Source organism: Cylas formicarius, unplaced genomic scaffold (assembly GCF_029955315.1).
Source record: "Cylas formicarius isolate icCylForm1 unplaced genomic scaffold, icCylForm1.1 PGA_scaffold_6__28_contigs__length_40554024, whole genome shotgun sequence".
NCBI classification, from domain to species: Eukaryota; Metazoa; Arthropoda; class Insecta; order Coleoptera; family Brentidae; genus Cylas; species Cylas formicarius.
Genome location: NW_026844347.1, coordinates 34,153,071 through 34,169,956, shown reverse-complemented (window position 1 = coordinate 34,169,956; position 16,886 = coordinate 34,153,071). Strand labels below are relative to the sequence as shown.

Here is a 16,886-nt window from a genome sequence, read left to right as displayed (position 1 = left end):
ATTTAACCCGATTTTCAACGATGAATAAACAAACTCATCAGCTAAATATTTGCAGCAAATGATATTTTTCTAGATGCAAACATTTGTAAAAAAAATGTGTTACCCATGTTCTTATTGAAATTATTTAAACAGTATTATTGGGAGTTCAAACAATATTTTCTTACTGAGCTGGCAACGTTGCCGGGTTCTGCAGACGTGCTATCTTAAAAAACTTGCATATGTTCAAAATTATTTATATATAATACAATGCAGTTAATGCAACGTAACACGAAAGAAATATAAGCATGTACAGTCGAACTCTATTGTGTATTTCTGATGAGTAAATATTTCTGACGGATAAAAAAAAAGCTTTCCTGTTACGGAAAAAATCAGCACTGTCACCATCAGGATCTGAAAATTTGATATGACCAGTCAATGCATCCAAAAAAATTAAGGAATTGATCGATCTCACAAAATTTCTTGGTATTCTATTAACTAACCAAAACTAACGTTTTTACAGAGAAATTTGACATTCTGAGGTTTGGTTTACTCAGTTAGGTTTTTTCGATATAGCATTGTTTGTGTTTTTTGTGATAAATTTAAAAAATTGTGAATCGGGAGCATTTTCGTGCAATATTTTTTTACAACTTTAGACGTGGACTAACTCAACAAAAATGCATCGATGAACTTAATTCGACTTTTGGAGTTAAGCACCATCTAGGACCACTGTTTATCGCTGGTTTTCGGATTTCACTCGTGGTCGTAGTTTTCTTAAGGATGAATTTTGTGAAGGTCGTCCAAAATCGATGGTTGTCTAAGAAAACATTGATGCAGCGCTGAAACTGAACATTTGCCAGCTAAAATAAATTGTTCGCGTCGGATTCCACACAATTTGACATCAGCTCAAAAAAAGGCTTATGTTGATTGGTCGAAGGAAATGCTAAAAAAATATATGATCGCGGTGCTTCCAAACACTATGATATCGTGACAGTTTTTTCAGGAAAGCTGGCCACGTTGTTTCTTTGGTGAAAGGTAAAACAGTCAATTCTGAATGGTACACAACCATTTGTTTGCCGAAAGTCTTCGAAGAAATTAGAAAAAACAATCGCCGAAGGAGAATCACTCTCCACGACGACAATGCTAGCTCTCACCGATCAGTGCAAATATTTTGATTTGATGAGCTATCCACCACATAGTCCTGATTTAGCACCTAATGACTTGTATTTGTTCGCATACATTAAGAATAAATTACGTGGGCACGTGACATCAGAAGAAGCGATTGATGTGGAAAAAGTGGTTTGGTGATTGGTTTTATCGAATGCAAACGTGTATTGATCATCAGGGTGACTATTTTGAGAAACAATAAACTCATATTTGTTGGTAACTTATAGTTTTTTATTACAAATTGCTAAATATAAAAGGTAGCCCTCGTACATGCTTGATATTCCGACTTAAGCTAGGTTAACACATGCTTTGAAATGCACCAGATGCAATTTGAATATTGGATGTGACACAAAACCTTCAGCATAGAAGCATAGAAGTCAGTACTAATTGCTGGAGGTATGGATAAGCCACGACTAGTTGGCATCTGCAGGCCTTCAATTACAAGACGTAAAAGAGTCATAATTCCGAATGTACCTCTTAGTAAGAGGACCCTACTGGCTTCTTTGTAATACATTTTTTAAAATATTCTTAAATTCTTCAAGCATTTTATAGAATCACAAGGGAATAAATTAAAAAAAACTACAGTAAATTCAATACTCAGCTATTTGCATGAAAAGTAAAATTAGAAATTGATGCTTACGTAGATCTTGAGGTTAAGTTTTCCTTCTGATAGATTGTGATTAAAGTGTCTTAAGCGAGGTTGGCAAACCAAGATGGACACTGCTCTTACAATTATATACGAAACAGCTGTGCTTCACACATAGGTTTAATAAGATACAAATGGAGCGACTTGGAGGATGATTTTTTGCCCATCAAAAATATTAATGATGCTGAAACGAAGATTAGATTCTCGAAGACATTTTCTTCATCAACATTTTTCACAATAGAGTCGTTCTTTTGTGTTATTTTATAATAATTGGATTGTAATAATCAATGGTTTTTGAATGTTATTTATGTTTAAGCTTCACAACTATTATTATTGATTTATATTGGTAGTTTCTGATTTAACAATAAACAATAAAAAGCGAGGTTATTGTGATCAGATAGCTCACAAGGATGCTCCCAAAAACACATTGAATTATTTTCACAAACACTGCATCGTCTACTTTTTAAATCAAACACTAACTTCATTATTTTTGTTTAGCATCTCATACAATGGTATAAAAGATGACTTTCTCTCCGACTCTGATTTCTTAGAAACCATATTGGTATTGTTAAAAAAAACTGCTATTTTATAGGTAATGTTAAACGATATATTAGCAAGATATTTTGTTAACGTATCGTCGCCTAGTCACACAGAAATACCAGAAAGTTTTGGTGGTATGGGTTTTTAACCTAAAGAAAAAAGTTAAAGATAAAATAATTTCTATATATATTTCGAAGCCTGTTAAGGTAATGCTAATAAATTAACAGTTTTGGTTCCCTTCTCGTCATAATATTCCAAAAACTTAAAAACGCATAGTTGCTATGAAAAGGGCTTGACAACAATTAACTAAATAAAACAAGCAAACAGGCATAATTGTGATCCGCCTTTCTGTTTGCTTTTACAAATTACTGTATGGAGTTTCGACCAATTTTATTTCCAGCGCAACTCCACTCAGGATTGTCATAGAGATAGATTTTGACGGCACAGAGATATCGCCTAAGGAGAAAAACTGAGCAGATGATCCCAAACATTAATTAACTTCAAAATTTCAGAAATTTCTAGTTTAGCTGTGCTTTCGAGTACACAAAATAAAACAAGTTTAGTAAAATATGTGGAACCATAAGCAGACACCTAAAAAATAAAACAAGAAAGACACCCAATTAAAATTCTACAAAACAATTGCAGTACCAACTCCCTCATTTGGCAACGAAATCTGGACGACAACAAAACAACACTAAAGTCGCATTCAGGTAAAAGAAATTAAGTTTCTGAGACGAGTCTTTACTTGTAAATGTAAAAGAAGAAGTGTAGGAGGACCATGCAAAATATGGGTATGGTTTGTTCATAGATATAAGAAAGTGACCAATTGCTTTTGAATGGGATTATCCAAGGGTGGTCATTAACATACAATGCAACAAGATTATTACCAAAAGTTTCGCACTACACACAAACACTAAAAAAATCTATATCTCAAAATCAACAACAGCCAAACAAAAATAACACACTATAACTTCTAGATATGTCATAAACGGAAACGGCAAATGACTTGATACCTTCCCAATCGCAATCGCTACGTATCAGGAGCTAAATGCGACCAATGGGATCTCCCTTGAATGGATTCAACACCGACTGTGAATATTAGTCGAAGCCTGCCGAAAATCGACATTCGTTATTATTGATGCGGTGAATCCATTCACAAAACATCAAGCTCAGAAACGACTTTCGACTCTCGACAAGGCTCTCTTTGTACCCCTACACGAAAATAACACAGAATTGGTTGTGCGCCCGCGTCTATTTGGCTCAACGATCGGATATTATTCTCGGAAGTCTCGCTTGAAATTGGGAACAAGCGCCCGGCCCCGTTTGTTAACACCGCTTCGCCAGACAGATCCTGTCTAGACGCGAAACTTAATATAGGAAATAAGATTAAATTTTTATTTCATTAAATAATTTGTGCATCGCGTTCGCCATTGTCGTCGAAGGACAAAAAGCGCGCTCGACGGTCGTCTCGACCGCATCTGCGTTTCGCTTGTCGGCCTTGAACCAATTGAATTTGTCAATTTTCGTTTTTTAATTAGTCCCGATCGCAACGGCTGTTTAATTAACCGCCACACAGTGGGCCAGGGAAACCCAAGGTGTTTGACTAATTCGATTTATTTGTAATGCCAATAAATTTTACTCAATATTAATAAAAACACAACAATAAAAAGAAAAAATTATTACGAACATCAAACTTTAATACAACATAATTATTATACAAGGTGTTCACAAACAACTCTACTTTACAAACAGTTTTTAATTAAATCGTGGAAAAAAAAATAAACAGGATGTCAAAAAAGTAACAACAAAATATTGTTATCGGATTTTTAAAATATTTAAGTTTGTTTGCTTGAAAGAAACGAAATAAAACAATAACAGGGTTTTTATACAAATAAACTATTATTCGGTTAAGCACTTGGCTCTGTTTTTGTTACAATTTCATTCATTCATTCATTTAAGGTTTTGATTTGTAGTTAGTCTTAGTGTCAAAAGAGCATGACAACCCATAGTAAACAAAAGTTATGACAATACCTTTCCCTATTGAAATGCCAAAAATAATAACAATGTCTTACATGAATCAAACTTAAGTTACACTATCGCTCTATAAATAAAAGAAAACAAATTTATATATTATTACGTCAAAACTTATAGCGAAAAACATTTTTCTCCGTTTTTTTTCCCACCCGGCAAGTTCTTTAAAAATTATTTTTATAAAATGGAGCAGGTGGAAGTAAGATTGTGTCTTACACGTAACACCACAACATATTACTTTAATAAATAGAATCAACAGCATCCCTAAATTATGCTAAAATTGTACCATATTTAATATGACTCAAAACAATGTAGATTTTTTTTAGAGTACTTTACTTGTCATAAAATTAATCTCAAAACTTACCTTTACTGGCTTCCTGCATTTTGAATTTTGTCAAAAGCTAATTTCTTAAAAAAAAAACCTCCACTTCTCACACGGAAAATTGTAAAAATAAAACATTCTCAAAATGACAATGACAACAGACGTTACAAAATTATTGTTGACGTTTCCATGGTAACAAGACGACTTAAGTCGCTTGTTTTGTGAAGGTTCATGGCCTTAATTAATCTGTGATAAGGAAAACGTTCATTGTAAGAAATGTATTATGGGTTCATTTCAGTAGTTTGGGCTCACCCCGGCCCACTGTGCGCCAGTGAAAAATGCCAGGCGAAAATTTAAATTAACAAAGATATTTTACGAGTTATTAGTATAATTTCATATTGCAAATTTCATAAGGCATTTGATGGAAATTAAACATTTTAAATATTAACCTGCTAATGGTAACTTCCATTCGAGGTTCTATTAGAACTAACGGAATTACATTCACTAAATATTATTTATGACCCCGCCCGCCCATATTGGGCCCAATAAATCGAGTTAATATCGAGAACTTCAATGATTATGAGTAGCTCGTTTTAACGATCTAATGTGATTAGCGAACAAATGCACTGTAATGCAAAAAAATATATTTATTTAATATCCAGGGTGTGTTCTAAATGAATGTCAATAATTCGGGAGGCATTTTTTGGATACATTTTCAAAAGAATACTGCATACCGACATCTTAACTTTTGAGGTACATGTTTTCAAAAATAAAATATATTTTTTTAATATCTGTAATCCCATTTTAGATATTCTAATGAAATTTTGCATACTAAACAAGGTAACAAATTTGAATAAATAAATCTACAAAACAGAAAGTTAAGTAAAAAGAGTTCGTTAATTCGGTCCATAAAGTTTAGTTAAAAATGTTCCTCTTAGACAAAAAAATATGAAAATATTTAAAAATGTAGTTGGCTAGACATCACTTTTTTTTGACGCAGACTATACGATGTAGACAAATAGGACGGACATAAATAAATACATAAATTTATTAGTAATAATTAGGGTAATTTTTTCTAATTTCTAACATCATAACATCATAACAAAATGTAGATAAAAAGTGTTAGTTGTTGTATAATATATTCAACAGAAATTAATAATTAAATTAGGTAAAAAATTATATCTTCAAAAAATGTATGACTAGTGCCGCAACATTTTTGCGATAAGGAGAAAATAAAAATAACATTAAGGAATTTCCGTGACTTATCTGTTTTTATAAAGTCTTAGTTTAAGTGGGGATGCCAATAGAAATTCTGGAGAAACGGATGAACACCTGGATCAACGCCAGAACATAGTTTCAATGCTTTATATAAACGCTTAGGAACAAATTTGAAAAGAAATTTATAAATTATCATAACTTTCGGAAATGTTACAGAACTAATGACACGAGTTATTACAAAAATATTACAGCATTTTTATACAGCTTACAGCAATACTTTGTCTCATTCAAATATTGAACAATTAAAACATCGCCTTTATTCTGGCGTTAATTTTAAAATTATTCAAGTTTTAGTGACGTTTGTGATGTTACAGCGTAATGTGTCTCCCGTTTTTTATTGTCTATTGTATTCGTAACATATCTTAATACCCTTAATATGTTAGATTTTCCATATCTATCTAATTATTGACTTAAAATTTAAAAGGTTTTTCACTTGTAGATTTTTACGAAAAATTTTCTAGTTACACCTATAACAAAACTAACCAAATTGATTACTATCCTCATCGTTACTGAAGAGTCTTGGTTGCAAATATTTATGACTGCGTTTTTCCACATACAAATTGTGTACCGTGTGCGAGTGTGTCGGAATATTTACGAATGCTTTAAGCTTAAGCCGCCGCCGTGTGTAGGTAGAGAAGGCAAAGCGCATATCCAGTTGTCGCTCCTGAATGGTTTCGCTCGCATAGAAATAGAAACCATTGTTTTGCAAATGCAAACATTACACACGTACGTATGTACGGTCTTAATGTATTTATTATACGCCTTTGCTTCTTCGAAAAGGCATTTGCAGCAAGTGTGCAAGGAATAAGACGCAAAGCAGCGGTAAAACGATATGATTTTCCTCGCAGACGTCCAACCAAAAGAGATACCGCATAAGTCATTCGTAAAATTGCTGTTATTGTGATGCAAATATTGGGCATTTAGGCAAGAGACGATTGGGGCGAGGAGAGTGCTGCTTAAATACGAATGGTTGCTATGGTAATCACTTAAGGTGGGAGAAACTCAATCCCGTGAGGGGCAATGAGTCAGTGTGTGAGATTATAATGTAACGATATTAAAAATTATAATTATATTATAAATAGTTAAATTAAACAAAATTTTAAATTTAGAGATAATGCAAATCAAAAAACAAGAAAATAAATATACCCGCCTTTGAAACCATTTCAATTCAAAAAATAAGCAAAAGCAGGCGTAATAAATGAAATTGAGGTCAAAAACTCCCCTACATAAAAGTTTATTCGTAGTCACTATGTTACATTAAAACAAGACATTGCCCAGAGTGTAATTAACCCAAACTAGGCAAATTTACAACAAATAGAGCCTAAATTTTATTCGATTTTTTCTAATTTTTTCTAATTTCACGAGGCTCTGAAAATACGATTTTTGTGAATATCTTATAAGCTGCTGAGGTAAGTATAAAATAATTAATTTCAACTTGTGTAGGGTAAAAAAAACACAGCACCCCAAAGTACCAAAATAAGGGCGGTATTTTTTAATTAGAAATTTCTTCAGATCATAAATTCAGCCTTGCTTTGTTGCGATGTTGTGTGGTAAAGGGTGTTTTCATTGCTTTTATTGGACTCTGCAGGAAAATACCTTTATGTAAAAGGTATCACGTTTTTTGCTTTTTTTTCACAGGTACTTTAATTTAAAAATGATAAAAATCAGAGCCTTCAGAAAATTTTTTCCTTAATAAAACTGGTTAAGAGAAAACGCTGAAAGTTATTGCGAATGTGTAAAACTCCTGATAGAGGCCGTAAGAACTAACACCAAGTAGAAAAATATATGTGTTTTTCTACAATACATCAATGATATCTTCTTTCAATTCAAATATTTGAATATTTTTAAAATTAATGCCAGAATAAAGGCGATGTTTTAATTGTTCAATATTTAAATCAGATAAAGTATTGTGCTGTTATAGAACTATCTTAGACCGCGTTAGTTCGCTCGCTTTACATTGCTTATAAACTGTAAGAAATGCTGTAATATTTTTGCAATAACTCGTGTCATTAGTTCAGTAACATTTCAGAAAGTTGCGATAATTTATAAATTTCTTTTCAAATTTGTTCCTAAACTTTTAATATAAAGTATTGAAACTATGTTCTGGCGTTGATCCAGGTGTTCATCCGTTTCGCCAGAATTTCACTTGACATCCCTACTTAAACTAAGACTATATAAAAACAGATAAGTCACGGAAATTCCATAATGTTATTTTTATTTGCTCTTGAACGCAGAATGAACTATTTCGTTATGGCATTAGTCATACATTTTAAAAATATATAATTTTTTACCTAATTTAATTATTAATTTCTATTAAATATATTATACTACAATGTAATGTAGTGCATAATCAATTGCGAATTCTTCATATTTGGAATTGAAAAGAAATTCTGTATTTGTTTAGTGGGGTCCCGGAATCATTAATTACCGAAAACCTCAGAAATTAACTTTTTTCAAATCCTTATTTTTTAAGTTCCTTGCCCCTTGAAATCTTTTCCTATCTATCTCTTCAACGAAAAAATTTGAAACCACTTCATTGCATGTGTAATGATTTTTCTTATTTTTTGCCTTAAAAAACGAAGAAAAATACGAAATTATGTGAAGAGACAACGAAGTGTTTTAATTTTATAGACACATGTGAGGTTAAAATATAAAAAATATAATTAAAAAAAAAATTTTAATAAATGATTTTAAAATAATCTAAGCAATTTACTTTTTGTGTGGGAACAAACATTGTACAAATATTATGTGTATATATTATGTTATGAGTACTAGTTAAACATAAAAATATTTAGCAATAAAAAAAGCATCCATCTGACATTTGGTACAAACCAAATAGTTATTGTTAAAAAAAACCATTCGTTATTATATGGATAATATTTAACTAAATATAAACAATATATTGGGTGAAATTTCTGATTTACCTATGCTTTTCGTGGCTCTTTAATTCGGCGCTTTCAAATTCGTGGTGAAAATTACGAAATAAATTAATTTAACTGAATAATTCCTTTTATTTCCCCCATCCGTTCAGGTAAAGTTCATCCAAACTTATTGTCACTGAGCTACCAAATGTTAATTTGAATGTAATTACTCATAATTTAGTAATTTCCACAGTATTGGTTGTGGAGTTGTGGTTTTAAACCCGATACTGAATCTACTACCTTCTAATGACGTTTGATTCTGTGCTGTCCGCAACAAACTTTTGCAATAACCGAAACATGTCATTCTAGACCTTTAACTAACGGTTTAGTATTATATCAACAAAAATCAAACAGCTGTGTGTAAATTTTGCCGAATCAGAGTAAGATCCCCCACCACTACAACCACGGTTGCGATAGTGGCTCCATGGTATAGTTCATTGCCTCCGGTTTGGTTACGCCTAGTAGATGGAACAGCACTCTAGGCCTTCACAATGACACAGTACTTGTGCGACTGTGTTCTTTTCTTCTTAGTAGAACCTGCATTACCGTTTTCTTTCGCTCCTATAGTAGCCCTCAGTAGAACTAACAATGTTCTTATAGCTCTTATTTTATAGCAAATGTGCAAATTTGGCCGATGGACCTCTTAGAAATTCCTCGGCCTGTCTGTATCCTGCAAAATCATCAAAACCAATCGATCATAATCACGAATGACGTTTTTCAAATATTTCGGTTTCCCTTTATAAACTACCCTATTGCACGCCAATGAACGTTTTTAATACCACGACTTCATTTCATAAATCGACCACCAGAAAAACCTTTTCTACATCGTCGACTCTTAATAAACATTTCTCACCATTTGACACGACGATATATATAGAAAATCTCCGAAGATATTATTTAACAAATGGCGAAGTCCCCATACCCGCCATCGATTGTCGTTGTCGCCCGATCGATCTATTCATTCATGGCACGCAACTTCTAAGAAAACAACGTCGTAAAATGCTGCACAAAGAAATGATATACTCATCCACTATACGAGGTTCGTCCCATTAATATCTGAACAGGCCTGGGCTGGTGGTGTATAATTCATTCTATAGACACGGCACCACGAATTGACGATTTATCAAACCCCAATTTTATGATTCAAACAGTACTTGATTCTCATCGATTCTCATGATGTGTTGTTAAAATTACTTAGACTATTGACAATGCGATATTCTTCCGACGTAGGATAAGAACATAGAGGTAAACTTTTTGCGGGTTTAAGTTTGATGTCCGACGTCTGGTTTATTTTTTTAAATAAACAAAATACAAAAGATCATCGCTTTCGGACACTCAAAGAAAATAAAAACTGAAGCAAAATCTTTACGTTACTCGGCGGTGTATTGTGGACTATTTTGTTGATAGAAGACTTTTTTCATTTCTAAAATATTTATAGAAAAATTGAACTTGAACGTATGGACACTGTACATTTTTGCATTTCTAAAATAAATGCAAACAGTCCTTTCAAGAAAAATATCAATATACCTACCACCAAAATAGACAAGCATTAATAAAAGCATACTCATACGCGCTACAGATACATATTTGAAAATGCAATGAAATGTAATTGACAATTATTTCAGAACTTTTCAAGTTAATTAAAAATTACAAAGAAAACGCTTGCCTAAGTGTTCTTCATTTTTATATTTCGTTTATCTTTTACGGAGTAGAAAAAGCTAATTAAGGCACTTTACTTAACATTATGAAGGTATAACCCCATTGCCTCGAAAACAGTACGATTTTATTTAAATGTTTTCAAAATTTTAGGAAAAAATGATTTATATCTGCTGCTCCATTTTAATTTTTGAAGCAGACGAAAAAGACGACCTTTAAGTAGCTATATACTTTCACAAATAGAATTAAAATCATAACTTCGCGTCATAAAGAAATTCTATTTTAGATCTACTGTGACGGTTTCATATTTCAATGGTAAAATTTAGCATTTTTAAAGTACCAGTGCTGGCACATTTGCGAAGTAACGGGTTTATTTTATTAGTACCTTGTAGAATTAATTGTACAGTCCATTTCCTTCACCTTTTGCTGTTTGGCGAGTGCTTCTTAACAATTAAAATTCTTGTTTATTAGGTTCATATCGATTTTGCGATTTGAACACATGTTCTTTTGTAGACTCGGTTCCTTTAGTTTCGGACTTGTACTCCCCGGCCGATTGTGTTGCCGGACCATAAATATTTTATGCTGCAACGGCTGTGTGCGTGGCCCCTCGTTCGCTTGGTTTTCTCTTAAGTGACACCGGTTTACTGAGAGATACTAATGCAAAAAACAGAGTATTAGTTGCGCATTAGAAGGAGTCATAACCATTACCATTTGTCACCCTATGAGACTAGGGACCACATTTGCTTTTCATTGCTTCGGTATTCCTTGGCAAGCCTAGTAAACATTGTTTTGTTTCTTAACCTATTCTTCCTCGATTTTCTGTGACTGGCCGTCCGGTCGCCACCATAGATAGCGTTCGGGTAATTCGATCTCGTTGACGCAACCTCGATTCTTTGGCACGGGCCATACGGCCATCACTACAGATATAGTTCGGTTGTTCTTTCTACTGGCGGCGTACCGTCGACTAGGTTGGCAAGAGTGGCGTTTTCCCTGCAATTTTTTTGTGCCCGTTTAATAAAACTGGTTGTCTGAATCGTCCGGCATTTTGTACGCTAGCTTTTGAAGCTTGGGGTTGTGGCAGGTTTTCTTTTGTGTGACCGATTTCTTTTTGAGCCGGTAGTGCTACCCCAATAAGAGGGAGATATGTAAATTGGTCACTAATTTATGATTTCCCATACTTTTGGATCTATTTGGAGTTTGGAATGGGAATCTTCCTCAACGAGGGATTTTGAAAAGAATTGTCATTGCCCCATATTTCCAGAAAACCCTCGAATCGAGGTAAGTTACCTTTTGGAACCATTTCGCCACCTAATCAGTGTTCCTCAATTTATGCCGATTTTATTTTAGGGTTTTTTTTTAATCAGTATTGTACGTATTGTTGCTCCGTTTCCCGCAAACCTTCCACGTAGTTTCTTCTTTCACCGGAATACCAGACCAGACTTGGTGTCTTGCAGTGTATCCTGTCTCTTGGGTACATGTTTAGTTGCGGAGTTTCCCCTATCGAGCAGCAGGCTTTCCGGACGGACTTTGCTGGGTTAACTGGGACTGCCCACCTGCGGCTGCCCCATTGAGCCACCATTCCATCTTGCCTTGGTTCCCGGGATAGTGACAGAGAGCTGTGTAACGTTCGGGACATCTTGAGGTTTGGGTAGCTTAAGTGGCCTGTTCTCTTCAAGAAAGGTTTGCGGAACTTATAGCTTTAAATTATAGTGTCTTACATTCTTTTGCACCGCCAAAACTTGAAGGTGAGATTTGACACTCACACCTACCACCAGGTTGAAGGAAATAAATTATTGTTCGTGATTCACTTGTTTATTTCCTTTACGGGTTGGAACCTCGGGTTGATAAGTCTACCTTTTTCGAATCACGTGGCGCCTACCTACCACCTTCCGGGACTGACCGAGGTGCCCTTCACCGCCTTCCAACTTGGCTTTGGTTTAGTATTTTTTTTTCTACTTTATTAATTTTTCTCGGTTGTTAATGAGCTAGCCTAGGCATTGTCTTACCTCACTATTAAATTACGAATTTAATCAATTAATGCGTTTCTTTTTCACGACCCTGAGATGGAGAGGTAAGACTACACAAAATTCGAATAATCCGCAAACTGTGTAGTCAAAAACCAAAACGACCGTTGCGACTCGATCATTCGACATAGAAGCTACTCGCTGCTAATCAAAGCACAGTGCCTCGAGCACTTATCGCACGCGCCGCGTATGCGGAAAATATTTTCACGCATTTCTAATCGCGCGTTATACGGCGGAAAAACATTTATATTGCCTCGCAAAAACACTGCGACGGTAAATGGTACTTGAGCGGATCATAAAGCAACTATTGTTGCGTGTAATACATCTACAAATATTGAAGATATATCGATGCGTGTTGTTTGCATAGCAGTCTTGACCTATGCGTTTCCTTTGTTAAAGAACGCCTTATACGCCACATAAATTTTCCGCCATCTTAAAACCCCATAAATATATATATATAAGTAATAAATATCCTTTTTGTCGTGAGTCGAGAATACAGGAAAAGAAACTCGTACTTATTTTTCTACATAGTTGGTGCTTGTTTTGAAGCGGCAACGTCGCTTCCATGGGAATTATAATAAATGGAGATGATTTTAGGTAGCCAAAAAAGAAGACTTACATATGAAGACTTACCAGAAACGTTTTAATTTAACATTTTAATTGGCTGTAGCTTTTTTTGCTTGTAAAGACATCAAGATAAACAAAAAAGCAAAATGTAGGGTTAGCAGCCAAGTTTTTTTTCCAAGTGACGTGTCGAACAAAACACTATCAATTTTCTGACATATAGATCCAACACCTTGTATATTACTGTATTCCGATTACAATGATGTAATACTAATGTCATAAAAAATATAAAATGTAATATATTTTAGTCCAGTCGTTTTTGATAAATCGGCAAAAATAGGAAATTTTTATATAATTTCAAAGCGATTGGTCTTTTAATAATCCTAGACAAATACACGAATTAAAAACCCCGGGGTACCAATCAATTAATGTATTTTGAGGTATCATAGATGGGCATATTTTGGGTCCGATATTTATAGATCAAAATTAACTAGAGATCATTATTTGCAACTCTTAGAGCACCAAAGAGAACAACATATTCCGCTAAATATATCAACGCTGATTATATGACAGCAAAACGGTGCCCCTCCTCACAATGTTATACAAGTCAAAAATTTTCTTAACATGGAATATCCCAGGGGTTGGATAGAGAACAGTGGAATTACAGATTGGCCAGCCAACACCCCCGACTTAACTTTAATGGACTTTTTTGTTTTGGGGACGCATAACAAAATCACGTGCAGATAACTCCCTGTAATAATGTAGTGGAACTTTGGCAAAGGATTTTAGAGGCAATCAGTCAGTTAAGTGGCAATCCGGAAACGTTACTAAATGCAAGATATCATACAATTAGAGTGTATGGGAAATGTGTCCAGGAAAATGGTGGTGTCTTGTCATTTTTAGTGTTTTTGTTCTGCTTTAATTTGTAAATAACTATTATTGTTGCAGTCACGACACTCCTTCAAATTATATAATCTAATCAGAAAACTGATAGTGTTTTGTTTTATAAGTCACTTGGAGAAAAAACTTGGCTACTAACCCTACATTTTGTTTTTGTGTTTACCATGATATATGTAAAAACAAAAAAGTTACAGCCAATTAAAATGTTATCAACATAAATTGAAGGCACGGTACAAACAGAGCGAAATACATAATAGTACTCAAAGACTTCCTTTATTTAATTAAATAACATTCCAGGAATAGATGGAAACAATCCCTGCAATTGAGATAGACAAATCAGGGCAAAGACAGACCTGCTAATGGCGGATTTACTGCTGACGAATCCTAATAGAAACTGCAGAGACTGCAATTGTACCAGAAGGAGGAGTAGGAGACCACGGATCACATGTGACATGAGAACTTACCGAAACATAGATGAAATCAGTCCCTTAACTGATCAAAAGTACCACAAACTGGTCTAGTTGAACCTTCTCTGTTTTCGGATGTTATACTTCTATCTATTTTTGATTTTACGCAACAACTATTCAACGTTACAAAGAGACCTCAAAGAGATGACTAATATAATCCGAAGTTTACGAAGCCATTCAGTTTTCTTTTTCTCTTTCTCTTACACCTGAAAGTAAAGCTTTACATCGAGAACTATTTAAAACTTGGTGAGTTGGTTTCTAAGTATCGCCAATTCGATTTATTACCTCTGACCAATCGCTTTGAACTCATTGGCAAGGAGTACAACTTTTTTTTAACGACTTTATCGTAATAATTCATAAAATTTGGCAGCTGATCTGGTAAAAAAAACATAAACCACAACTTCCCGTCCGCACAAGTGGTCGAGATAGATCAAAGAAATAAAACAATCAACCATTGCACAAAAATGTGGTAGTGCGCAAGAAACGTCCGTTTGCGACTATTGGAACATTCTCACAGACACTTTAGAGGCGAAACCTCGTTATTAATAAAAATATAAGTGGTCTGATCTACGGAATTCGCTACGCCTAATTATAGTTTTTAACCTGTTTGGAAATTTTCGCACCGCATACGAGTGCGAGGAAATTTACTGTAATAATGAAAATGCTAATTACCAATTCGCCGACAGTACCAACGAACGTTGCACTTACTTGGCCGTGTTTAGTGAGGCTGTCTAGTTACGTGCTATAATTTCGTGGTAGCTCTGAGCGAGCTTCCAAGTGATGGGAACTATATAAAATAACCATCGGGCAGGAGATAATAAAAATCCTGGTTAATATTTCTCGTTAAAGTTAACTATCACGTGCGGACATGAATTTGGAGAATCGCAGAGCAAATAACTGGAAACATTATTGTCGATTATTAACGATAAATACGAGAATAATAATAAAACGATTTTCAACTGTTCGTAAAGACAAATGTTGCTCAAAAATACGACCATAACATCGCACAGCGAGATATATTCTGGCGCATCCGCCATTTATGAGAAAACTTCGGGTAAGTTGTTGAAGGCGTTAACTTATTTATTTAGGATTTGATAGAATTACCTATTTGCACGTTATACTCAAATTTTCGCAATTAATAAAATGTATTGGGCCAAAGCTCCTTCCTAGGCGCTGATCTGAGTTTTCTGTTATAACAATACTACAAAATTATAACACGATACCACAAGAATTATCAGTAAACTAGTTCTACCTATTTCTATCGCTAAGCCCTCTGCCATTTAAATTGTAAGTAAAATTCAATTTGGATCCAAAGATGGAATACTAATTCAAATTTTGAGATACGATAGCGGGCAGATTAAAATTCGGATCACAAGTTGTCAGCCGAAGGTCCTGACCCAAATTCAGCAAACGGTAAAATATCTATCTGTAGATTGAGAACGTATCAAACGATCGAAGTGATAAAACGACCGGCTTACGGCAAAGTTTCGTCGAGCCGTCAAAATCGACGCTATTTCTCTAGTACCTCATAGATTCCAAACGAAAATAGATCATTACAAGGCACATGATTGTTGTTTTGGGGCCAACACACTGACACAACATTAACATCCTTGAAATATTCCATCGACCTACTAAATTAGGCAACTTACATTTCACTCTCCGCCAGTTTTGGTTATAATCCACGTATCGAATGCGGCATAGACGAGTTCACTGGAAAGAACCGACACCCGTCGAAATCTGACACCGTTCGATTACGAAAAATGTCAACAACGAACAATGTAAATAATTAAATTCCAACCGGACAATGTTGTTAGCACACGCGTAACACGTCCGCCGATTGAAACTGAAAGAGGTGATAGTGTTTTTCGTGCGCACCGTGTGCGCGCCAGGCGAGTAATGGCGTATGCGCGTGCGCGTTAATAGCGAAACTGTTGACGGCGCGTTGCCGCCTAAAAAGTGAAGAATTGACTCGTTTGGGTACGGGTGGAAGACGTCGTTGCGACCGCGTTTTATTTTCGATTACTTTGGTTAGTTCGGGAAATCACATCAGAGGAACTGCTGGTCTTTAGATGCGATTCATACAACTTTTACTCTGACAGTCCATTGATCGAATAAATGGTTATCCCTCGGTGTAACATCTGGAGAATACGGCGAGTACAAAATCCTTTTCTTTCCCGCCGAAACAGTAAATCACGAAACAAAAATTTTTAATATCTCTTACCTTTAATTCATATGGGACTCAACGTCCCTCCTTGTGAATCATCTCTAATTTTTTTTTAAACGTTTCCGACTGTCGGCAGGTCAGCTTTTTGTGAAGTTGGCAATTTTTGAAGTCTGACATGAGTCTTCACTAAGCAATTTTTCTAATTCTTCATCTTCGAATTTTTAATGCTG

At 34.7% G+C, this 16,886-nt stretch overlaps 1 protein-coding gene across 2 annotated transcripts in view; it reads right to left on the bottom strand.

Annotated features, from left to right (window-relative positions):
• The window catches only part of LOC132703769 (ecdysone receptor), a 277,047-nt gene extending 260,714 nt beyond the window's left edge, over window positions 1–16,333 (bottom strand). For both annotated transcript variants that reach the window (XM_060673223.1, XM_060673220.1), the window contains exon 1: window positions 16,142–16,333. The gene's annotated coding sequence lies outside the window, so the exon portion shown is untranslated. The remainder of the gene's footprint in view (window positions 1–16,141) is intronic.
• Window positions 16,334–16,886: the final 553 nt, after the last annotated feature.